Source organism: Lithobates pipiens, unplaced genomic scaffold, assembly GCF_037356315.1.
Source record: "Lithobates pipiens isolate NorthernLeopardFrog02 unplaced genomic scaffold, aLitPip1_a1.2 Scaffold_19, whole genome shotgun sequence".
NCBI lineage: Eukaryota > Metazoa > Chordata > Amphibia > Anura > Ranidae > Lithobates > Lithobates pipiens.
Genome location: NW_027507764.1, coordinates 207,215,576 through 207,241,348, shown reverse-complemented (window position 1 = coordinate 207,241,348; position 25,773 = coordinate 207,215,576). Strand labels below are relative to the sequence as shown.

General features: G+C 38.3%; 1 protein-coding gene across 7 annotated transcripts in view; it reads right to left on the bottom strand.

Annotated features, from left to right (window-relative positions):
- The window catches only part of ELMO1 (engulfment and cell motility 1), a 568,419-nt gene that overhangs the window by 91,450 nt on the left and 451,196 nt on the right, over nucleotides 1-25,773 (bottom strand). The window lies entirely within an intron of this gene.

Here is a 25,773-nt window from a genome sequence, read left to right as displayed (position 1 = left end):
TGTTTTGGAACTACATTTCCCATGATGCTCTGGCACTCTGCAGTGTAGTTGAACATCATGGGAAATGTAGTTTCAAAACATCTGGGGTGCCAAGGTTCGCCATCACTGCACTATACAGTCTATTTGTACAATCTACTTTAGATGTATCAAAATTATGTAATATAAGGGCAATCCTAAAAATGTATTGCACTTGCATTAAATCAGTCAGGTCCTCCCACTGAATAGCTGATGGTTGATCTAAAGGTGATTGTATAGTATGTGGTCACCTTAAAGGAGATTGTAAAAAGATTGTAGGGTGAGATTTTAAAAAGTAATCTTTACAGTGGAAGTATAGAGATTTCCAAATTCCACACTGATCAGAATATCCATGTGAGAAGCCATTGTGCTTTACAGTTAACACTATGCATGGTGTATAGACAGTGCAACACAATGTACAGTAGTGTGTGATGTTGTACTGTGTTATTGAAACGGTGCATACGCCTTCTCCCACGTGTTATACTGTAGTGTATTAGGCCGCGTACACACGCGGGGACTGTTCGCCCAACTTTGTCCGTCAAACAGTTTCGGCAAACAGTCCGCTCAAACTTAGCATGGACGGACATGGCCACACACGACGGACGAACAGTTTGCTGAAACCGTGCGCGATGACGTGAACGGCACGTACGACGGGACGAAAAATACGACATCCTATACACTGCATTATAGCTTTCGGCGTGAAAATCCTTTCTGAGCATGCGCGCAACTTTGTTTGACGAACAAGCCTACACACGAGCGGACTGTTCGCTGAAACAAGGTTTCAGCGGACAGTTTTTCGGAAATTCCGAAAAACCTTGTCCGTCAAACTGTCTGCTGAAACTGTCCGCTGAAAGCCCACACACGAGCGGACTGTCCGCCCAAACACTGTTCAGCGGACAAAGTTGGGCGAACAGTCCGCCCGTGTGTACGCGGCCTTAGACAGTCCAATCAAATGAATGGTCTGACTTATGGCAACACAAGTTCTCACACAGCACAGATGAAAATTACCCTTAGTAGTATTGAATTTTGGCAGACTGTAACTAGTGTATAATTTTTCTCTTTTCTGAGATAGTGCACAATCATTTTTTGCATTACATATAGCAAAATATTTACTCCCTTTAATTTCATTCTGAATTATGCAGTGTAATATTTAAAGCTGACCTCCATGATAAACCAATATTGTTTAAATACATAAACTGTGATACAGCATATATTCTGACTTGAATATTGGTAGACAATTTTTTTTATTGATCTGTGCAGCAATCCATTGTGAAACTTTGTCCCAGTGCAGAAACTTCCTGTAATAAAGACCAGTCAGTGCTGCTCTCTCTTCTTGTGCAGGGTGGCTGGTCTTGTCTCCTCCCCCTCCTGTCATTATATATAGACAGACTTTAGTGGGTGGGTTTTCCAGCCCCTCCCACAGCTCTGCTCTCTACACAGACTGTATACAACACAGTGATCATGTCACTGCTACTGGATTTGCATAAGCATTTGGTGCATATTATGTGGATGTATATCCTGGGGTATTGAGGGATATATTAGAATTAAAGTGTGTGTGTTTGTGTATAGTTCAGATTTAATCTTTTTTTTTTTTTTTTCTACATAATGATATGTAAATCCCTCCACTGATGACTTTAGGAAGTAAATATGTTTTATTGTGAGGCCAAAATTGTGAACACAGAGGATGAGGGGTGCTCCAACACTTGGAAACGCATTTTCACCATCCTCTAGAGAAGCTTGATCTTCACATTGTAAGCAATTGTTATCCTAAATCTAGTAAACCAATTATAATGTTAAATCAGTCGGAATTAGGACAGCTGGTAACTAAGTATACCAGTAATAGATAACTGGCCTAATTGTACAAATACATTGTGTAAGACTATGCTGTGACGTCTTCTAAGCAGACAAAATCAATCCAGTCATGTACACCAGAGAGAGTTTATAGAGACAAATGACAATACAGTATCTACTAAACAAACAAGCGGCAGAAGGATTAGCTTGATTAATTAAGCCAAGAGTAATTGAGAAGAAATGTGATGCACTGGAAATACTCTGAGTTTCTACCCATCTGGAACAACACTATGCATTTTTCTGAAAATGTTGCAAACCAAAGTTTGCATGTATACTGATGATGCATCTAGACCAGCCTTTCTAAGCTTTTGTACTTCAGAGTAACCCTTGAAATAAAATTCAGTTCTTGGGAAACCCTTGAGAACTGAATTGTAGATATAATAATAAACAAAAGCATAAATAATGTGGCATCCCTAGTGTATTAATTACCAAATATGAAAATTTTAACACCCTTCTTTTCTATGCAGCAACAGTATTCCAGTAAAAAGAACAATAAAAATGTGAAATATATATTACTCAGAACTGTCGGTCTTTGAAAAGTGTCCCTTTAATCGGTGCTCGGTATAGTGTGACCTTACTTAGGAGGTCAGTGGAAACATGCCCCCTTACATTGACGGCCAGTGGGATCAATGTCTCCCTTACATTGCTGGTCAGTGGGAGCAACGTCCCCATTGCATTGATGGTCAGTGTAAAAGTACCCTATTTCACTGGTTGTGAATGAGTTAGTTCTACATTGGTGGTCAATGGAAACGTGCCCCTTTATTAGAACGTTTTACAGCACTAGCCAGGAGACTCTAAAAATGCATTTAAAGTTGTGTAAAAAGACTGTTTGATCAGATTTTCTGTGATCCTCCCCTTCTTCCACTGTCCTCTAACCATCTCCTGACACGACAGAGCCTTCACTCTGCACATGCTCAGTTTGGTGTGTATTGCTAGAGAGTTGTTTTTTTTTTTCTTGGGAGGATGTATGTGATCAGCACAGGGCCTGGCAGCACTGTCCAGAAATGGGGTCTGGGGTCTTGTAGCCTCATAGGACAAAGTAGAATGAAAACTCTACAAGCTTTAACCAGACACTGATAGAAGTCACAAGACTGCTATATACTGTTGATGAGAAAAGGTATTTAGCTGTTTATATTTACTAAAATTATTGCATTTCCATGGTCTGTGTACTGTGGGAAACCAGATATAGTGAATGCAGGGTCCTGGGTTTAGTAACAGTTTAAGAGCTGCAGTTAAAGTTGGACTCTGGGCTGAGATTTTTTTGAAAGTACTTGTTACCTTTCATTTACAAACTAGAACTGAGAAATCCATAGTATCTTTGCCCATTTGCAGGGCTCATCACCCCGCAAATCTGTTTTCATAGACCGATGGCCACTGTGCCCCATATTCCCCCAGACACCGCTCTAATAAATTCCCTGCTGTACTTCTGTTTCAGTGAGCGGGGAAGTAATTATGTTCCCAATCACTGAAGTTGGAGGGCTTAGGAGTCCCAGATTCCTGGTCTGAAGTACCCACTTCTGATGTGCGTTTTGACTGACAGACTTGCTCAGTCCCAGCTTCACCTGTAGACACATGACTGCCACTACCTATATTTCCCTAAGCATTACGCTAAATGTAGTGCAGTTTCCCAACAAGGATGTGACATGCAGACAAATAGAAATTGCTCCTCCCGGCGCTATGTTCGGTGGGACATCATGACATTACTGGGGCAGAAGGCCCTCTATTACATGAAAAGTGAGCATTCCCATTAATACTCTCTGCAATTAAGTAGAGTCTGGGGAGTGGGATTTCAGGGGTTGGGGACAAAGGTCTATGGTAGTGTATTTTAGGTAGCATTAAACAAATGTTTAAAATTTGTATCAGTGTTGGTATGTTTTAGGTTGGATAAAATAAGCAAAATGCGCACTATTGTTTCTGGGCCCTGCTATGGATACAAACAACAAATAACAAACATATGTGGTATTGCTGTGGTTGTCAGGAGCAGAGTTAAGTTGTGTTGTTCTTTGGCAGAAGGTTATAGTAATAGAAGAAATTTACAGCTACATTTATAAAAAAAATTTATTTTGTGTCTTTGATAATAATAAATAAATTAAGAGATATTAGGCAGCAAGTAAACATGCTGTCCCTGAAGCTGTTGAATGCAGCAAAAATGGGTATCACAGTTTGTCGTGTATGGGGATGCTTAGTCACAGATTGGTGAAGCCATGCTGACCTATGTCCACTACCAAAAGCGCTTGCAGTAGGCATGTGAGCATCAGAAGTGGACCAAGTAGTAATGGAAGAAAGTGGCCTGGTTCAATGAATCATATTTTCTTTTACATCATGTGGATTGCTTGGTGTGTGTGCATTGCTTACCTGGCAAAGAGATCATACCAGGATGCAGTATGGGGAGAAAGCAAGGCAGCGGAGGCAGTGTGATGCTTTGGGCAATGTTCTGCTGGGAAACCTTGGATGTTACTATAGCATGTACCACCTACCTAAACATTTGTTGCTGACAAAGTACACTCCTTCATTGAAACGGTATTCCCTGATAGCAGAGGCCTCTTTCAGTAGGATAATGCACCCTGCTACACTGCAAAAAAGTTTTAAGAATGATTTGGGGAACACAAGGACGATTTTGAGGTATTGACGGGGCCTCCAACCAACCACTCTTTTGAGTCAAAAGAACTTCCGCTGATGGCTTGGTGCCAGATACCACAGCATACCTTCAGACTTCTACTGGTGTCCATGCTGCGATAAGTTAGGAATGTTTTGGTGGTAAAAGGGGAACCTACTTAATATTAGTTGGGTGGTCAGAAAGTTATAGGTGATCCATCTATGTGTAACATAAAATTGAAGCTTTGGGATAAAAAAAAAAAAAAAAAGCTTGTGCAGCAATTAGGAACACCTTCTGAATCAACTCAGCTGAGACACGCTTTAAGGTCTAAATTGTATGAGTAATATTTAGTTACTTTTTCCAAGACATTAACCTTTTATTGACAATTATCTAATTTGCAACAGAGTGATTGCACAGGTAATTTTAGAGGCATGGCCGCAGCACATTGCAAATCACCTGAAATTCAAGAAAATAATTGCTCCCGCTGAGCAACAGATAGTACATCCCAGATAATTGTAGCAATTATCTAGTAGGAGTTCAGGTGATGCAACTGATTTGCAACACATTGTACTAGAAATTACAAATTGCCAGTTATTCTCTGAAAATTGCAGAATTCAGCTGGTTCATTGCAGCTTATTACAAACCTAAATAATACATTTATACAGAAAAGGTCAGACTTCTAAAAAGATTACTTTTTATTTAATGGTCACTTCCTAAATTTCTCTCAGTAGCTCATTTACAGAACTTTCCAGTACAATGTTTTAATAATATTTGTGACAGCAAGCCTTAGTTACATTGTGATTATGTTTTAAAAATAACACTATGCACTATTCCTTTGGAAGCAAAATACTGAGCCAATTAAAGTGTGCAAGCCTGAGGCAATAAAGTTTAGTTAACATGTAGATGTAACAGTTTCTTTACTTTGACCAGTACAGAAATAGTTCAGAAAAATTGGGTGCACAGCATCGAGAGTTATAAAATATACATTCACTTCTAAGCATTTCTACTAGGGCAGGCACTGTAAAGGAGAATTTAAACTTTGCATGCTGCACTTTTTAAGATTACACTTATTTAACTGTAAATATTGGGCACAGCCATTTTGTGTACTGCGCCAATATTTCTACCTGATGTCGCTATTTCCTTGGGAAATAAGACTGCACTGTCATAAGTATTGGTTCAGCATACAAATAGGATGTCTCCACAGTGTAGCTAATAAGAACACTTTCATGTTTTGCTAAAAGTAGGTCTGCAGGCTAATGAGTATTGACTTTAGAAGAACATACTTCCTCAGAACAAAGAAAAAAAAGTACTTTAAGGAAGCAAATTTAAAATAGTTCTAAAGGCTAATCATTTTTTTACCTTAACAGATATCATTAAGGCAACAAAAAAAATGTCCCAGTGCTGGTATTACAGCCCCCCCCCTCCATGCCCCCCCAAAAAACTCCCTGCTTTGTGTCTCAATATTGTCAGGTTTTCCAAGACCTGAGCTGTCCCCCCCCCCCCCCGATTTCCTGGATGCAGAGGAGAGTGTTGTGATTGGTTCCTCTAGTTCCGGGAACTAGAAGGAGGAAGGAGGGAGCAGGGGCATGGCTACCTGGATGCTGTGTGTGTCAATAAATGTACACAGCCCCGGCTGGAATTGTACACACAGAGGTGTCTCCTTTAGAAGTAGTTACCTAACAGAGACACCTGTAAACGGGAGAGGGGGACAGTGGCTGTGGGACTTGGCTGTCCCAGACAGCCAAGGAACTCGTTGACATCACTGGAAAGAGATGGGGCTCAGGTAAGTATTAGGGGGGCTGCTGTACACAGAAGGTTTTTTTTTTTTTTTATCTTAATGCATAGAAAATATATAAAATAACCTTCCTCATTTACAATCACTTTAGGAGCATCAGAAATTGTATCAAGTTGGCGCTTGGGTTGAAAAGATATTCAGAAGCGCACTTTAATTTATTTTTTTTTCCATTTTACTATCTGAAGAATGAAGGTAATGTTGTTTTTGGTTTACTTGTGGTCAATCCCCATTTCTTTTAAAATATTTACTGCATTTCTATTTCATAAAACGAGAACAAATAGCATTACTGGTGGTCACCACAGAAGGTAAAGAAAGACTCTTAGTAAGCCCAGCAGATGTACAGTATATATAAGATCTGTTTCTCTCTTACAGATTAATTGCACTAGAAAATACTTGTAACAGTTTTCTAGGATGGTCTAGTCCCTATTCTTTAGCTGCCTTTTGACTTTAAGTGGTGGTCAATTGCACAAGCATCACCTAAAAACCTCTAGCCAAGTTCTTAACTTGTAGGCTAAGCCAACATATGGTAGTTAAAATACACTCTGAATGGGGAGAGGAGGAGGCAGCGTGGGGTTGAGTTGAACAAAAGTGATTGGGTCTCCTAACCTGCTAGAGTAGTTTTGTTGAGCGGTTGCCAGAAGCCTTTGAGTGCCTATGTTTTAAAATGAGAACTTCTACAGAGCTTTCTGTGTAATGTGTATCTCATTCTTACAATAATCATCAAAAAACAGAGTTTTTGAAAAACTATATTTACTAACCTTACCACAGAGCTTACCTATGATGTGTACTTTTTTTTTTTTAAAGCTGAGCTTCTCCTTCCATAAAACTTTAAATATATTCCTCAGTAAGCATAAATAATATAAATCCACATTGTATGCACCAAATATCTTTGTAAATGCAGATATTACCCTACACTACAGGCTTCCTGCAGAAACCTACAGAGACAGAACGGGGCAGATATAAGAACAGTTATCCTGTGCAAGGAAAGAGATCAGCCGTGACTGGTCTTTATTACAGGAAACTCCTGCAAAGTTTCACACTGAATTACTGCAAAGAAGAAATACAAAAAGCACACCAAGAATATACAAGTCTCTTGTATTTAGACAATATTTGTTTATCCTGGAGCTCAGATTTAATATACAAGAACATGCATAGCATATTTTCATAGATTTAAGAAAAACTATGGTGGGTGCTATGGTATATGTGTCACTTATTTTACAACTACATTTTTGACATTGAAAAATAGAGTGTCCTTCAGGAAAATTCCAACATACCATTTACTCAACACTTTCTGAAACATTTCCAAAACAGTGTTAGAATCAACTGATAGTGGCATTTGTTGGACTCTAGTTAAACCCCTGGTGGGTTTTACTTCCTTCCTTTGCCCCTGCAAAGTAAAAGCATAATATGCTTTGCATACTAACACATTATGTGACACTTACCTGCAAACGAAGCCAGCTCTGTCCACACTGTAGGCAGCATCCATGTTCACCCCCCTCTTTCTCCTGGGGCCGCAGAAACCGGCTCTGTGACTGGCCGAGGCGTAGGACTTTACTCAGGTGAAAGTGCACGGGAGCCGCCGATGACATCATCAGCGCAAAGCACAGTAAGCATCTCCTAAACGGCGCACGTTTAGAAGATATTTACAGTACCTATAGGTAAGCCTTATTCTAGGCTTACCAATAGGTACAACTTCCACAGAGAAGTTTACAAACCTATTTAGGAACACTACAACTTCCATCCAAAATGTACTTTTAGTAATGTGGAATTTTACTATTACATGGCAAAAATGAGTGCAATAAAATTTAGATTTGGCAAATTAAGTTATTTTTCCAGATATAGCCTTGGCTAACTTGATGTTGATTATGCACACTTTATGGGTCACATTTAGCTATATCAAGTGATTTTTGATTAACTGTGAAACATAAACAGAAGATGTCATTCCAGGCCACATTTTGAATATACTGTATGAGATCAGACTGTCCTATGGCGTATTCACCAATATGTTCCGATACTTCTCAGAGGACGTTCTGTAGGACGAAACAAGGATGGAGCTAAATGGTGACTTGACAGCTCGGACAGGCGGCATTTGCCAGTGATCTGATTGTTTGCTTTGTTTGTGAGCATATGCCCTTGTTTTTCTTAATGAATTGGCTGGGAGAAGCTACACTATGTAGTCTCTTCTGTTTTTTCTCTACATATGAGGCTTTGTTACATTGTGTGTAGTTACCACCATTCTTCATTAAGGAGAGAACCTTCTGTCCTGCTGGGATCAGTATAAAGTGCTGTGGGACCTCTTTTGTGATGGGGTCTGATCCTCCAGTAAGCAGAATGTGCTGGGTGGTGGTTGGAGCACTGGAGGTGGTGAAGGTTTTCATGATATTGATTTTCACATTTGACCTTTTTCTTAAGCACAATGTATTTTGGACTTTTAATTATAACTTCAATTTTGAGATTTAAATCCAGTATGTAGTTTTTTTTTTTTTCACAAATAGCGCTGCACACTTTTTGTATATGTATATTTACCAATATTACTAGTCCTTTCAAAACAACAGGATTGTTTCAGATTCTCAAATAAAAAATATTTTTTGGTAAAAATCCTGTCTATAAACTTTGCAGAAATCATTAGGCATTTCCCTGACTTGCATATACCCAGAATTTATTTTAATTACTGTAGATTAGTGGGAATATGTAGTCCTTTATTTTAACTACATTAGGATTAGATGAGTACTTAAGTATCTGCTGGTTTAATCTAAACTGAATTCCTTCTAATGAATGGATGCATTAAGGATTTGTTGCATTCTACTAAATTCTGTGACTCTGTACTAATTTGCATATTCCTACTCATTTATATGCATGCCTTTTGTGGAATGTCTCTATAAAATTTATGTTTAATATATAAAGAAAGCATTTAAGCAACGAAAGAAAATATCCCAACTGTTGTACAAAAGGTCTGTTGATGGTGAAATTGTTTCAACGGTCAAAATGCGTGTTACAGAATGGTTAAAAATATATAGAGAATTCGATATAAAAGCACTATGGAGCACAGAGATGTGAGGAATCCTAAAGAGCTAGTGGAAGAGCTGTCACCCGGGGTAAGCTGGGTCACATTTCCAGAAAGAAATTTTCCTTGGGGGAAACATGTCATGAATTTTGAAAGTATTTCTGTACTTCACAGCAAGGAATGGTGTTCAGTAGCAATAATATGTCATGAATAATAAGGCAAACAGTCAAATACTTATATATAGAGCTTTGTACAGGTATAAAAATTATTCTGGCTAGCACTGCATGATGGGAATTATGTGTTGAAGGACCCCAGGTTGTTTGCTTCTGCTTTAGAATATGCTTTTTAATAATGAAGTACTTACCTTGAGAAAAATCAGGATGCATTTAAAACTCTATGGATCTAGCTATAGCTAGAAAAAGAGTAACAGGCAATTTTATTATTAAAAGGTACGAGATGGAAAAGTGGATTATTCATCTTCACTGTCAGATTTCCCAGGTCGGCCTTCTTGTAAAATCTGACAAATGGCTAGTAGCAATATCCAGCTCCTGATGCACTACAGTTATGGCATTTAATAAAATTAGATTAGTATTAAATAAAACATCAGACTTAAAAAGATAAGAAAAATGCACTATTCCTTGGTGACTATACCATAGACAGGACTGGTTAAAAAAAAAAATCTGACAATCACAATTCAAAATGTAAAACATCTTCACCACAAAGAAATCAACATATACTTTTCAAAGGCAAAACAGTTGCATTCATTTTGTAAGGCTCGATGAAGAAGTAGATACCAGTTTGAAATATGCACGCTGCAAAAAATCGCAAATGTTCCAGCAAATACCTCGCTTCTCTCCAATCTACTGAGGCAATCATCCTAGCTTCTTATGTACAATCATCCATTACATAATTGCAATCTCTATCCCTAATTTTGAACAAAATCACTTTGTATCTCTTATGTCAGCTACTTTTATCTCAGGACCGGTAGAAGAACCCCAATACTCACAGAAAGCAATAGTGTTATCAGTCACCACATCCCAATTAAATTATACGAAAGAAGAAAAGAACAATCCCCCTAAGAAGCAGGACTTTCAAAGTGACTGAGAGCACAAATATATCAAAAAATTGTATAACGTTTATTAAGTAGTACACAAATTAAATATATAACATAACATGTACAAAAAAGATATAATATAACACATGAAAAGATGGCTCATAAGTCCAATCCTTAGGTTGGACTTATGAGCCATCTTTTCATGTGTTATATTGTATCTTTTTTGTATATTTGATATGTTATATTTATTTAATTTGTGTAGTACTTAATAAACTTTATACAATTTTTTTATACATTGGTGCTCTCAGTCACTTTGAAAGTCCCGCTTCTTAAGGGGATTGTTCTTATCTCAGGACTGGAGCCTGATCTTCGCTCAGCAGAAGAGCTGGGTGGGGGGGGGGGGGGGGCACTAAGATGCCTAGACCTTTAGAGCTTTTTTTTTTTTTTTTTGTTTGCGCAATATAAGTGCATCAAGATTTAAGCTGGGCATACATGGGTCAAAATTTGTCCGGTTCCTGCTGAACCGGCCCAATTTTAATCCATGTATGGCCGTTCCAGTTCATGAGAAGTCAATTTATCGATCGACTTTTCATAAACAGGCTTGATAAAAGAAAGTCCACTCAATCAGCGCATGCAGCCAATAGGCTGTAGCACTAATCAGTGTACTCCTATGGTGGGGAGTCCCGCTGTCAGAATACAATGACATAACAGGGAGAATTTCCTCATTCACATTGAATGTGTGGCCGAGGAAATCAGCTCAGTTTTTTCCTTCAGCCAGCCGGTTGGAAGCCATGTATGGCCAGCTTTAGTGAATGCAAACGTCGGCGTTTCCGTATTACAAAATATCAACAACTGATATTGCACAGTCAATGTAAAATGGCCCACTTGAAAGACTCTACACTGTATCTACATATCAATGCTCCGTGATACTTTGCCTAGATCTGCATGTACCACAAAATTGTGCTCCAGGTGTGTCAAATGATGGGCAAAAGAAAAATCAATATTGTTATTCAGGATTTATTTAGCGCCAATTTGAGCAGCGCTTTACAATATGAGGGCAGACAGTACACTTACAATACAAATCAATACAGGAGGGATCAGAGGGCCCTGCTCGTTAGAGCTTACAATCTAGAAGGGAGGGTCAAGTTGAAACAAAAGGTAATAACTATGGGGGGTGAGCTGATGGAGAAAATGATTATTCATATATTAATATATACAGTATATATATATATATATATATAGTTATATATATATATATATATATATTTTTTTTTTTTCCAGGTACTTATATAGCGCTGTCAATTTATGCAGCACTTTACATATACATCGTACATTCACATCAGTCCCTACCCTCAAGGAGCTTACAATCTAAGGTCCCTAACACACATTCTTATATACTAGAGGCAATTTAGACAGGATCTGATTGACCTAACAGCATGTCTTTAGAGTGCCATCCACCTTAAAGAGGAACTTCTACCGTTTCATAAATATTACTGTACAACAAAAGGCATCTTTAGAAATGTTTAGTAATGGCAATCTACAGATTTTTTTTCTTTGTATACCATTTTTTTTTCTTTTTCTTCCCATTATTATAACAGTGGCAATTTTTATTAAGGGCAGATTAATCAATCTCCCCTTTTCTTCCTAGAGCTCTTCCTAGATCATCAGTACCCTGATTATCAGTGCAGCCCCATTAGTGGCAATTGGTGCCCATCAGTGCAGCCTCATCAGTGCCAATCCCTGCAGCCTCATCAGTGCCCATCACTGCAGCGTCATCAGTGCCCATCAATGAAGAGGAAAAATAACTCATTTGCAAAACATTTTTAACAGAAACTAAATACATTTTCCTTTCATTTGTTTAGCAAAAACATAAAAAGCACAGTGTTGATTAACCACTTCAGCCCCAGAAGAATTTACCCCCTTCCTGACCAGAGCGTTTTTTGCGATTCGGCACTGCGTCGCTTTAACTGACAATTGTGCGGTCGTGTGACAGTGTACCCAAACAAAATTGGCGTCCTTTTTTTTTCATAAATAGAGCTTTCTTTTGGTGGTATTTGATCACCTCTGCGGTTTTTATTTTTTGCGCTACAAACAAAAAAAGAGCGCCAATTTTGAAAAAAAAATACAATGGGGGTTATTTAGGAAAATCCACTTTGCACTGAAAGTGCACTTGGAAGTAAAGTCGCTGTAGATCCGAGAGGGCAGCATTTTAGCTTGCACATGATTGGATGATAAAATTAGCAGAGCTTCCACTCATTTCAGATCTACCCCTTAGATTTAGAGCGACTGCACTTCCACATGCACTTTCAGTGCATTTGCAGTGCAAAGTGCATTTGCCTTTCGTAAATAACCCCCAATATTTTGTACTTTTTGCTATAATAAATATCCCCATTTTATTTTTTTAAAAAGCTCATTTTTTCTCAGTTTAGACTGATATGTATTCTTCTGTATATTTTTGGTAAAAAAAAAAAATCGCAATAAGCGTATATTGATTGGTGTGTGTAAAAGTTATAGCATCTAAAAAATAGGGGATAGATTTATAGCATTTTTACAATTTTTATTTTTACTAGTAATGGCGACTATCTGCAACATTATGGTGGACACATTGGACAGTTTTGACACATTTTGGAACCATTGGCATTAATACAGCGATCAGCGCGATTAAAAATGCATTGATTACTGTAAAAACGTTATAAATTATACAAATTTAACCACTTGAGCCCCGGAAGGATTTGCCCCCTTAATGACCAGGCCATTTTTTGCGATATGGCCCTGCGCTGCTTTAACTGACAACTGCGTGGTCGTTTGGCGGTGTACCCAAACAAAATTGGCATCTTTTTTCCCCACAAATAGAGCTTTCTTTTGTTAGTAATTGATCACCTCTGTGTTTTTTATGTTTTGCACTATAAACAAAGAGGGACAATTTTGAGAAAACATTTTTTTTTTTTTTACTTTTTGTTATAATACACATCCATAACAAAAATAAAAAATCAGTTTAGGCTGATATATATTCTTCTACATGTTTTTGGTAAAAAAATTCATGATAGGAGTATATTGATTGGTTTGCGCAAAAGTTATAGCGTCTACAAAATAGGGGATAGATTTATAGCATTTTTATTATATTTTTTTAATAGTATTGGCGGTGATTTGCGGTTTTTAACGGCACTGCAACATTTTAGCGGACAGATTGGACACTTTTTTGGGACCATTGACATTTATACAGCGATCAGTGCTATACATAGTCACTGATTACTGTGTAAATGTCATTGGCAGGGAAGGGGTTAACACTAGGGGGTGATCAAAGGGGTTAATTTGTTCCCTAGGTGTGTTCTAACTGTAGGAGGGGATGGGCTGCCAGGGACATGACAGAGATCACTGTTCCCGATCACTGGCAACAGTAGATCCCCATCTTGTCACCTGTAAGAACGGGCAATCGCTTGTTTACAAAGGCAATTCCCCGTTCTGTCTCTGTAATAGGTGATCGCGGGTCCCCGGTGGACATAGAGTTTTCCCAACCTGTGGGCACACTCCTGCAGCGTACAACGGGCGTGAGCACGCAGAGCCACCAGCATGTGCCAGCCTAACGTGCATGGTTAAGCCGCCATACATCTACAACAATTTGCACGGGAGAGCCGACCTGCTGCTGTATAATAACGGCGGCTGGTCAGCAAGCGGTTAAAATGGGTACAGTGTTGTGTAACTGCGCAATTGTCATTCAAAGTATGAAAACACTGAAAGCTGAAAATTAGCCTGGTCAGGAAGGGAGTGAAAGTGCCTGGTAATGAAGTTAACTAATACATGTAAGATGATTTCATATGATGAAAAAGGGGGGAGGAAGATACAATTTAAAGAACTAAGGATTCCACGGTGGTCAGTTTCATTGAATATACTTGGTACATAAACCATAGAAATCCTCAAAGGGCCACACGTAGGTTGTGTGTGCTGTATACCATATCCATGAGCTCTCACATTTATAAATGCAGAATGTTATGCACACAGTATGAAATCATTTAAGAAATTACCCACACATTATTCTGATGTGATTCTGAGTGCATTAGAAGGCTATTTAATGCTTGAAGGCTTTCAATCATGAAAACAATGTTATTGTGTCACACATCTTTAATGTATTGATCTTGAATGACTGCTACAGGGGTGCAGTTTATTTCTAGATAGAAATGGTTACTTCAACCCATTCATGTCATTAAACAAGTGAAAAACAAATACAACTTTAAATGTTTTCTTTCACAAGAATGTAAAGGAAAAAGGGGGGAAAAGCCGGTTTCAGGGCACCCCTTTTCCTCATGGGATTGAGGCGGTGGCAGTTTCTAGATCCCTGAAGTAGCAGAAGTTATAGGGAGGCTCTGATAGGTCAGCGAAGTCAACCGATCCCCAGGAACATTCTGGAATCCTAGGGGGGTCATTCAGGATTGGTCAGTAAAGGCCACATGACCCCCTGGGAGGTTCTAGAATTCTTGGGGACCCCTATAAAAAGGGGTTCCGGACATAGGCTTTTACCAGTCACCAGAAGGGATTAACAGGACAGCTCCTCGCCCCTCCTCCCTTTGTCGTGGCTTATTATGAGGTGGGACACCGTCCTCTTTTAAAGTAGAAAGAGAAAGGGGGGGGGGGGAGAAATAATGTTTGTTAAAAGTAATGAATTATTAGGCCTGAGCCATAGTGGCTGGGTCGTGTTTTGAAATATTTGGTACTTTGATAGGAGATTATTAAAAGTATCAAAAGTATTTATTGCTTATGTTTTATTAGTAAATTGCAAAAAAAATTAATAAAGCTGTGGACGTTATTCACAGGCACTGCATCGGTCCATCTTTTTCCTAATATCTGTGATAAGAGGGTCGTAAAGTCCATTATTTCATATAAACGTAATCTATGTTTCTCCTGTTCTTCCACATATTAGGAATTCCTACATCCCTCTGCTAGGGGGAAACCTCCAGGTAGTACTGGCTCTTAGTAACCAGCCCCAAGCTAGAACACTACTGCTGAGTCTCTATCATACACCCTGCTAAGGTGTTTTTTTCTTTGGCCCTCTCCCCATTTTTCCCTTAACAAACATAAAAAAATAATTGTTGGAAGGCACTGGGTTACGAACTCTGAAAGGCCATGGAGGTCTATTATGGAGATTTGGTTGTAAGCATCTTCTTTGCAGTTATTGGCCTCTCTTACATTATGCCATGTATTTACTTTCAGAAGTCATCAATCTTGCGATACTAATGTAACAGTTGTACATGCTAATCTCCAACCGTTTCACTCAGTTGCATCTGAAATGTTCCAATACCGAAATTGTGATTGTCAACCCATGCTTTTTATTGAAAAATAATTTTAAAAATATATAATCAATGAGGATCTTATTTATTTATTACAAATACTTTTGACAATGTATGCAGCACTTTAGATATATATTGTACATTCATATGAGTCCCTGCCCTCAAGGAGCTTACAATCTAAGGTCCCTAACTCACATTTATACATACACATACTAGGGCCAATTTAGACAGGAGCCAATTAACCTGCTGGCATGTCTGTGGAGGGTGGGTGGAAACTGGAGTGACTGGAGGAAACCCACACAGACACAGGGAGAACATGTACATTCCAGGCAGGTAGTGCCGTGGTTGAGATTCAAACCAACGACCCTAGTGCTGTCAGGTGGAAATGCTAACCATGTAGCCACTCTGTTTCAAGGACAATTGCAATAGAAAATGAGCAATAAAATAAGGAACTGCCTTTGGTTTGCTTTTTTTTGCAGGACATCCTAACCTAGAGGTTTAAAATGCAAAAGTGGGCAGTTCTGACTGAATAAGCTCCTGCTCTTTCTCAGTCCATGCAGACCACATATATTCTGGTCTTGCGGATATGCGTACTATTAGCTATATACCCTTATACAAAAACAAAGAAGCACCACATGGAAAGCACAACAGACCTTCCCGTGATAGAAAATTGTTTCTCGGGCACAGGAACAGAGCAATTCCTGTGCTGAAGAACTTAGTAGGGTGCGTAAACTGTCCTATTTGCAATAGACTACTTTAGAAACCATCCTTCAAAATCAATAAATTCTAACAAACTGAGGTTTTGATTGCGATGAATGATGAAATCCAAAGCTGGGTTCAAAATAAAAGTTTAGCACCAATGTACCAACATGGTAAGAAATAGCAAATGAAGAGTTAGTCACAGATTGAATACTATGCAGATTATTTTATTTAACATTAATACTATGCAAACACTTCCCGAAAAAGGAAAAAATATCACACAGAAGGGGTAATTTCATCTTCCATCAGCAAGCATTCAGTGTTATGTAGACAGCCGATGCAATGCACAGTAGTAGAGCCTGACTCACTCACAATGCTGTCCTGCTCTGTGCAGAGGAACATGGCTAATGAACATGAAGCTAAAAAACTGATTCAGGTACTCCTGTACTGCTGTAATTACATTTAATACTTCTTGTACATTGAACTAAATTTTTTAACTTTTGTCTGGGGCTTAGTTTGTAATTTTTTAACAGCTCAGTGGAGCATGTACTGGTTGGTTTAGCGCCACCTTGATACTGGTGTGAAGGGTCTGCCATAACATTCTCAGATCATAGCTCCTCATTCCCTACACAAGACACTCAGATGTAGTGCTAGTTCTCCACATGTCTATGGACAATCCAGCAGGAACAGGTAAAAATGCAGTTTTGCATATGTCACAAATAAGTCCATCACTGATGGGGGCTAGTGGTCTGGAGATGTTTCAAAGACCAGTGTAGTCCACCAAAATTAAATATCAACTTTCTGTAATTGAGGCAAGAAACTGCATTTCATTTCAATGCTTGTATTATTCAGTTTTAGCCCTTGTACAATCCGTCGGATTTTGTCCGAAACGGTGTTGCATACACACGGGCGGACAAAGTTGTCGGAAAATCCGATCATTCAGAACGTGATGACGTCCGTTTGTTACGACGGGACTACGTTGTGGCTAGTAGCCAATAGCTTTGGTCTAGGAATTTGATCTGAGCATGCGTGGCACTTTGTCCGATCGGAATTCTCTACAAACGTTCGGATCATGTTGTCGGAAAATTTTATAGCCCAGCTCTAAAACTTTGTCGGTCAGATATTCAGACGGAAACAGTCCGATGGAGCCCAAACATGGTTGGATTATCCGACAACACGGTCCGATTGGACATTTTCCATCGGAATGTCCGAATGTGTGTACAAGGGCTTAGAGACACTGAAACATTCAATAGATAACAAAACTGAACAAAGCAGAAATATTTCATTATAAAAACCATTTAAAACTTTGCATATAGAAAGCTTTCATGAGAAATTGAAAACCCTATGGTCTAAATGCAGGGCTTCCCACACAAACCAAGCATGTAATATTTGTGTGTTTCGATTTTCAGAAGGTTATCAACCAATGTCTAAAAAGGGTATACCGGTATATTTCCATTTCTCATAGTTTTTTTTTAGGTTAGCTGCATTTAGAACACATAACAGAAACAGAGATTATAGTTAATCAATAGGTCTTGCTGATTCCAGGAGGTTCCTTGCTGGTTTATTTCCATTCTGTCAGTGTTGTCTGCTGCTCTACCAGTCCAGAATGTGTGCGACTGTATGAGCCCAGAACAGCATCTGGCTCTTTCCATTAACTACACAAATCAGCAAATCTATTGTCCCCAGTCATTCTTGATTCATTTGTTTCCTGAGCACTGTCAATGGCACATTCCTATTTCTTTTTCTGCCTAGTTGGCTGCCATTAATGTTAATTTACAGAGAGCGTGTGCAGGTGAGCCAGAATAAAGAGATGCTATCTGTTTTTCACTGTGAGAAAGCTTTTATACTTTTTAAATCAAATATAGCTGTTATTTTGACTACCTTATTTGCTTTGTACCCAGTGCCAAATATCTGTAGATAAGCCACTTTGTTTTTTAAAGTAGTTCAAGTTTTTTTCAGACTAACCATTTTCTTTTTAAATTCTATTACGCAGTTATAATAAAGCATTTCTATTTAAAGGTTATATTATTTTCCACTGTACATTAAGTTAACGCAGGCTAATACTACAATGTAATATATTGCTAGAATACGAGTCATTTCTCCCCAGACGACAGCAAGCAGTCATTTATCAAGCAAAATCACTCCAGGGAATCCCAATGGTTTACCTCTGTAAACACGCTATATATAATGGCCCCAATTATTGATTATCATCCACAACCACTATCATGTCCTCTTCACATAGACGTGTTTGCTTCTGTCTTAATTCAAACAGCTGTTGTTATTGTGAAAATCCACCATCCCTGTCGCGGCTTAGGACAATTATCACTCCTAATTACTTATTTTTTCCCATTTATGTTCACACCTCTATCAATGAACATACACCACTGGTGCACTTTTATAGAACACTAAATAGAATCCTGTGGAGAAAACACTCCTGGAGGCTATTGAATGAAGAGAATCATTGTTTCTATCCAACAAGAAGTTGAAGACCACTTTTCTTATAGGAGTTTACACTACAATATTTTATTAACCCCATCTGAATAGCTTGTTCTAAACTGCTAAATTTATAATATTTTATAAAGTATTTTTTTTTATAATATTTGCAAATCAATAATCAACATATTTTATGCCGTCACAGAGCTCAAGATAATTAGAGTGATAATTAGAGTGTGAGCATCAAGGTGGCAGCATGTCAAATAATTTACATTATCAGTCATTTCAGGCTGACGAGCAGGTAAAAACGAAGGATACATTTCAGATTTGGACTGAAATAGAATTCAGTATCAAATCTGTCTGTTGGGTGAATAGGCAAACTAAATGGGGTGTCTATCTCCTGAGCTGAACCTCTGGCTGCAGCAGGAAGTGGTACATTAGGCAGCATTATTGCTGCTAAATAGGGATGAGCTCAGGCGTGTTCGCATGGAACACGTGCAGAGCCCGCCAGGAAGTCGGTACAGCGCTGTGCTAATCACAGGCAGTGAGACATTGCCGGATCTCTGCAGCCGCACATCGGGGCAATGTCTCACTGCCTGTGATTAGCACAGCGCTGTACCGACTTCCTGGCGGGCTCTGCACATGGACCATGCGAACACGCCTGAGCTCATCCCTACTGCTAAATATGACTGCTTCCCACTTAAGCTGCTTGTTGCAGGAGCCAGTGGCCACTAGCTAATAGCCACCAGTGATGCATCCTTAGCGGACAGGTAAATGTAAGAAAATGGGTGGGGATGGTGGCTGAAATCACTGACCAATTCTAGCCAATCCGCAAGGAGTAAATACAGGAGTGGTTTGACTTGGCAATTGGTGTGTTTTTTTATTTTGAGCATCATTTATCGTGATTGATGAGGATTTGCATTGCTGGATGATGTGATCGACAATGGATTTATGTTGTGGGACAGTTTTTTTTTTTTAAATAAAGGACTAGTAAAGGACTAGTAAAAGTGTGTTGGTGTTTTATTTATTGTCAACAAGTTGTTGTTGTTTTTTTTTTAACCACTTACAGACCAGAAGATTTTACCCCTTAATGACCAGGCCATTTTTTGCAATACGCTTTAACTGACAATTGCGCCATTGTGCAGCGCTGTACCTGAACAAAAAATATCATTTTTCCCCTCACAAATAGAGCTTTCTTTTGGTTGTATTTGATCACCTCTGAGTTTTTTATTTTTTCTGCTATAAACAAAAAAGTGTCAAAAAAAATATATATATATTTTTAATATATATGCTACAATAAAATAAAAAAACTAATAAAAAAAAATGTCTTCATCAGTTTAGGCCAATATGTATTCTTCTACATATTTTTGGTAAAAAAAATTGCAATAAGCATATATTGATTGGTTTATGCAAAATTTATAGCGTCTACAAAATAGGGGAGATATTTATGGCATTTTTATTATTATTATTTTACTAGTAATGGTGGTGATTTGCGATTGCGACTGTGACATTGTAGCGGACAGATTGGACACTTTTGACACTTTTTTGGGACCACTGATATTATACAGCAATCACAGAAAAGAGGTTAACACTAGGGGGTAATCAAGGGGTCAAGTATGTTCCCTGGGAGTGTTTCTAACTGTATGGGGGCTGGGCTGACTGGAGGAGGCGAAAGATCTGTGTTTCTAATAACTAGGAACAGCAGATCTCTCTATAACTTGGTACAAATGGTAGCCCATGGTAACCATTCTGAAATAAACTCATTAGTTTGAATACTCTAATGTGCTAAAAAAAAAATGTTTTGAGCTGCAAGTGGCTAAAAAAACATAATTTTAGAAACACTACAAGTGAAGATTATGAAGATCTTTATATCAAACTATTACTATTGTCATGTATTCAGTGCGGGTTAGGAAAGAAACTCTAACATCCAATTGGTCAATATCTATTGAGTTTCCAAAATTCTAGTATTAGCTAAACCATACAAGCAGTATAAAGTAACATCTTGTGCTATGTTAGGGAGATATAATACAAAACTGGATTATTTGACTTTCATGCTTAATATTCAAGTTTTTTCGATTTTGGGATAGGCTGTATAACAACAATGCAGAAAAAGAAGAGATCGAATACACAAGTACATATCTATTAGTTTTTTCTGTAAATCAACAGCTCTGTTGCTCAAAGTTTAAATTACATAACAATAGAAAGCATGCCATGCTATTAGTGATCTGTGAATATTAAGATTATGAAAACATTTTAATATGGTCTATAACATATATTTTCATGTAATAAATAAATATGGCATACCAGTTTTGGTCCCAATAGTTTTAATGAAACCTAATTCATGGCATTAAAACCTAATCCATCGCACTCAAAGATTTGTTTACTTTGCTCTAATTTCTGATCTATTACATCTGAAAATCTAGTACTAAATATACAAAATTACCTATAACCTCAACCTAACCATTAACCCTAACCTAAAATTTAATTTAACCCCAAAAAAACACCAATTAACCTACAAATTACCTATAACCTAACCGTTAAACCTAACCTAAAATTTACTCTAACCCCAAAAAACACCAATTAACCTAAATGCAAGCTCAGCCTATCCTCTTAAGCTGACCCCTGAGCTGCGTAACAAAGCTGTGTAAATCTCAGAATTAGATAGACAGAAATACAAATACAGAACCCCTCTCCCCATGTGAAGTATGAGTATTTTGTGGTTTGTCAGGACTTTGGATTTTTAAAACAAAATGTGTTAGGAAAGCGACATGGAAGGTACCATTTAGTTATTCTGGCAATCTGTGTCATTACAAGCACCCTGGTCAGAGATGGATATCTCCCCAGGAATGACAGACTGAGAGGAAATGACTAGTTGCAGCATCAGGACTTGACATACACTTGGGAAAACTTAACTCTTTAGCCCAATCTTTTTTTTCTGCTCTATAGCAGCAACAGTTTGGAAAATCTCACTATGAAACAAGGAGCACCTCCCTCAGTCAGAAATGGCCCAGTAATCACAAACAGTGCTTAAAATCAGGATCATAATTTGTAATTAAAGTAATTCTAAAGATTTAAGGTTTTCTACCTTCATGCATTCTATGTATGAAGGTAAAAAAAAAACTTCTCTGGGCAGCCCAGCTCCCCCTAATAACTGATCTTATTCCAGTGATGTGCATGAGAGCCTCAGCTATCCAGGGCTCTCCTCATTGGCTGTGACAGCATTGGGAGCCATTGGCTACCGCTGCTCTCAATCCCAGCCAGTGAGCCAATGAGGAGAGGGAAGGGGTGGGGCCGAGCCATGGCTGTGTGTGAATGGAAATGCAGAGGCACAGCTTAGGAACAAGCCTGCTTGGTTGCCCCATTGCAAGCTGCTTGCTTTGGGGGGCACTTGGCAGAAGGGAGGGGCCAAGAGCACCAGCGAGGGACCTGAGAAGGAGGAGGATCGGGGCTGCACAGAGCAGGTGAGTATGATATGTTTGTTATTGAAAAAAAAAGGAAGCCTTTAATATCCCTTTAGGCCTTTGTTAGCCCTCATTAGGTAAGATAATTTATCTGGCTAGTTAAAATCCTGGGCTCAGCATGTGTAACCTACACTTTTACAATATGAACTTTATGTTAGGAGCAGAAATAGGGGAAGCATCCTTTATTAGACACACTAATTGGCAATTCACATGGAAAAAAAGCTTGATTCGCTTATAAATGTAATAACACCAATATCATCCCAGTCCCAGGATCCCACTGTGTGATGGACTACTGTCACTGTGTAGCAGTGTGAAGCTGGAACAGCCAACCAGGACGCAGAAAGCCGGATGCCATAAGCACCCTGGAACCTTCTTCGAGTGCCCTGCGGAGTGGAAGTGATGTCAGTCTGAGCGAGCATAATCGTCTGTGGTCATAGCTACGCATTGCAGAGCATGAGTGCTCCATCTTCAGACCTGAGGAGCTTTTTTGCAGTTGCCAATTTCTTTGCTCTTCACTTTAAGACCAGGCCTTTTTCTGAAACTTATGTTTACATATAAAAATATTTTTTTTGGCTAGAAAAATTACTTAGAACCCCCAAACATTATATATTTTTTCAAAGCAGAGGCCCTAGAGAATAAGTTGGTGGGTGTTGCAATTTTTTGTATGTCACATGGTATTTGCACAGCAGTTTTTGCAAAAAACAAAAAACACTTTTTGGAATTTTAATGTACAAAAACACAATATAATACCCAATTTTTAGCAAAATTTTAAAGATGATGTTACGCCGAGTAACCAACATACCAAGATACCAAACATGCTTTAAAAAATGTCATGCCCGTGCAACAGCGACAAATGGTTACTAGTGTTAAGTTTTAGCTTTACTGGTACTTTAAGATTGCATTGACCACTAAAGCTTGAAAGAACACTGGAAAACAGTTCACCTTTTCTAAGGCCAAATGCTTATGTGCACAAATGCAAACATTTATAATATTGTATTCACCTTTGTTGAACAGCCTATTCAATTTCATCAGACTTTGTTTTTATATAACCACATAAAGGAAGTAAGCTATGGATAGGAAATGGTTTCTCATAAGGCAACACTCTTTCCAAAATTCTCATTTTACAGAAAAGTCATCCTTGATTGTTGTTGTTTATATTTGTATTATGAAACTATGCTAAAGACTTAGGTTGCCATAGACAGGCAGATATGTATTGCATTATCGTTCTGTCTGATCCCTTTTATGACCTGTCTGACAAACAGCACATGCAGTTTTCTAAAGATATGGGAATGATCAGTGTCTGCTCTGGTTTTCATCAGGTTGGAAAATCTGGCAACAAGCATTTCTAATGATTGTATTTATTATCAGTCCCTAGATAACCACAACTATCACAAGTAATGCTTAAAGTCAGCATGCGAGGGTTGGGTTGGGTGGTGAATAGGCACCCTTGATAAATATTGTCAAACAATGGGTATAAGCAGTTTTAAAAAAAACTGTTACCAGCCCAAATTGATGGACCTTAAAGAATATTTAACAAAGTTCGGGATGTGTAATGCTGTACATTATGTTCTAACAGCTGGATGTACACGGAGTTCCTTTCAAATTGTGAAATCACATTAGGGTGACATTAACCATATCGCAGAACAGTAAGCCATATGATAAGAAGAGTGGGATCAATGAGATCTCAGTGTGATTTCAAAAGCAATTTATTTTTTAATCAGGCTTCCAAAGTAAGATTTTAAGGGGCCTTAAGTGAACAGTGAACACAACATCAGATCTTATATCAAGACTGCTTGTTTAGAATGAAAAGCAACAATTAAATACGGTTGCAAAAATACAATGCTTTTGTTTACATAGAGTGTGGAATATAACTACAACTCTGTTTCATTCAAACCTGAATGACAATGATACCGTATGTGGGAGCTGCTAACTAACAATGTACAACTGATTCAAAAGCTTTGCTACTGAATTGCAGATTATACCATATGGATTTCAAACAACACAAAATACGAGAACACCATCAAATATGTATATTAGAGGCACTGGAATTATATTCTCAATATCTCACGATTGTAAAGGGTTAGTAAAGTTTTGTGAAGCAGAGCAGTTCTGGTGAGGCTACTCTCAAGAAAACAGGGTACCCCTGACTGGGGGACCCAGAGTTGAAACCCACAAGAAAAGCCTCTAATGTGAGTGCCAACCCATTGATTCAACAGCCCAAAACATTTTAACTTGTTATGAATTCATAAGAAGGTGACACAGAATAACCAATGCATTAAACTCTTAGCTTGTGGAGAACAAACACCATAGGCTCAATTCACAAGATTTAATGCAAATAAACTGTTCATATCTCATTGGGCTTAACTGAAAAAAAAAATTACTTTAGTATCCTTTTCCTGTTGAGCTGACTTTTTGAAATGAGTCTCTTGTTATGTATATGATGTAAAAAATTAAACTGTAAAGAGATATAAGATACATTACACACCAAGAACCCATTTGTTATCAGTAGTTTTGCAGTGGCTCTCCATTTAGTACAGTGGTCTCCAAACTGCGGCCCCCCGGGGCCAGGTGTGGTCCTTTGTTTGCCTTTATCTGGCCCTTGAGGCATTATTCTTGCCAATGACACCAACAATGTGTCAACATTTCTTCCACGACACCAACTATGGGGCATAATTCCTTCCACTGATAACAAAAAATGGACACCATTTCCCCCACTGACACCAACTATTTCACCCCCCTAATACCAAAGATTTAGATCAGACCCGCAAAATGTTAAAATGCATACAACTCCCACTCCCACACAAAGAGGTTGAACTTGGATTGTGTCTTTTTTCAGCCTTATCTACTATGTAACTATAACATGTTTTGCAGCAACACATTGCTTGACATGTAACAGATGACAATATGATCAATCAGTGGTTTCCCCCATTTAGTTATTTTCTTTAACAAAAAGTTGGGTTTGCACTGACTGACCATCAACATAGCGGAAATATGTAAATACTGGGAGAGTATGGTGGGTGATCAGTTACAGTCTGTTTCAGCATGATAAGCTGCATCATATATACTATTTGTTTATATGAGGTTCAAGAGGGGATTGGATACATTTGCAGATATAGCAAAAGATCCCATTAAAGCACTAAAAAACCCAAAGTACAATTTAGCTGATACACACAAGCTACGAATATGTGAAAATATCCAAAACTTCAGTGTAATTTAGATGTAACACTGTATTTATCTTACAGCCATGTTGGTTAATGGAGGCTTGCCAGTTGGTAGTATTCTTCTATGGTGTTACTGGACAGGAAGTTGGCAGGGTATAGAAAAATACCTACCTATATCATCTAGGACTTATCTTAAATAAATGTTATCATGAAAGTCCTTGTACCCTTTTAACTTGTATACATTTGAATGGAATTACACATTTACTGTATATAATTGAATTTGCAACTTGAATATGTATGCCTTTTATGAATAAAATGTTATTCCTTTTGTACCGTTCAAGGTTATAATAGGTATTTTTATACTGCTCTGTGGGGCTCTAAATTATGTCACACACTTAGATGTGTTTTACTAGCTAGGAACC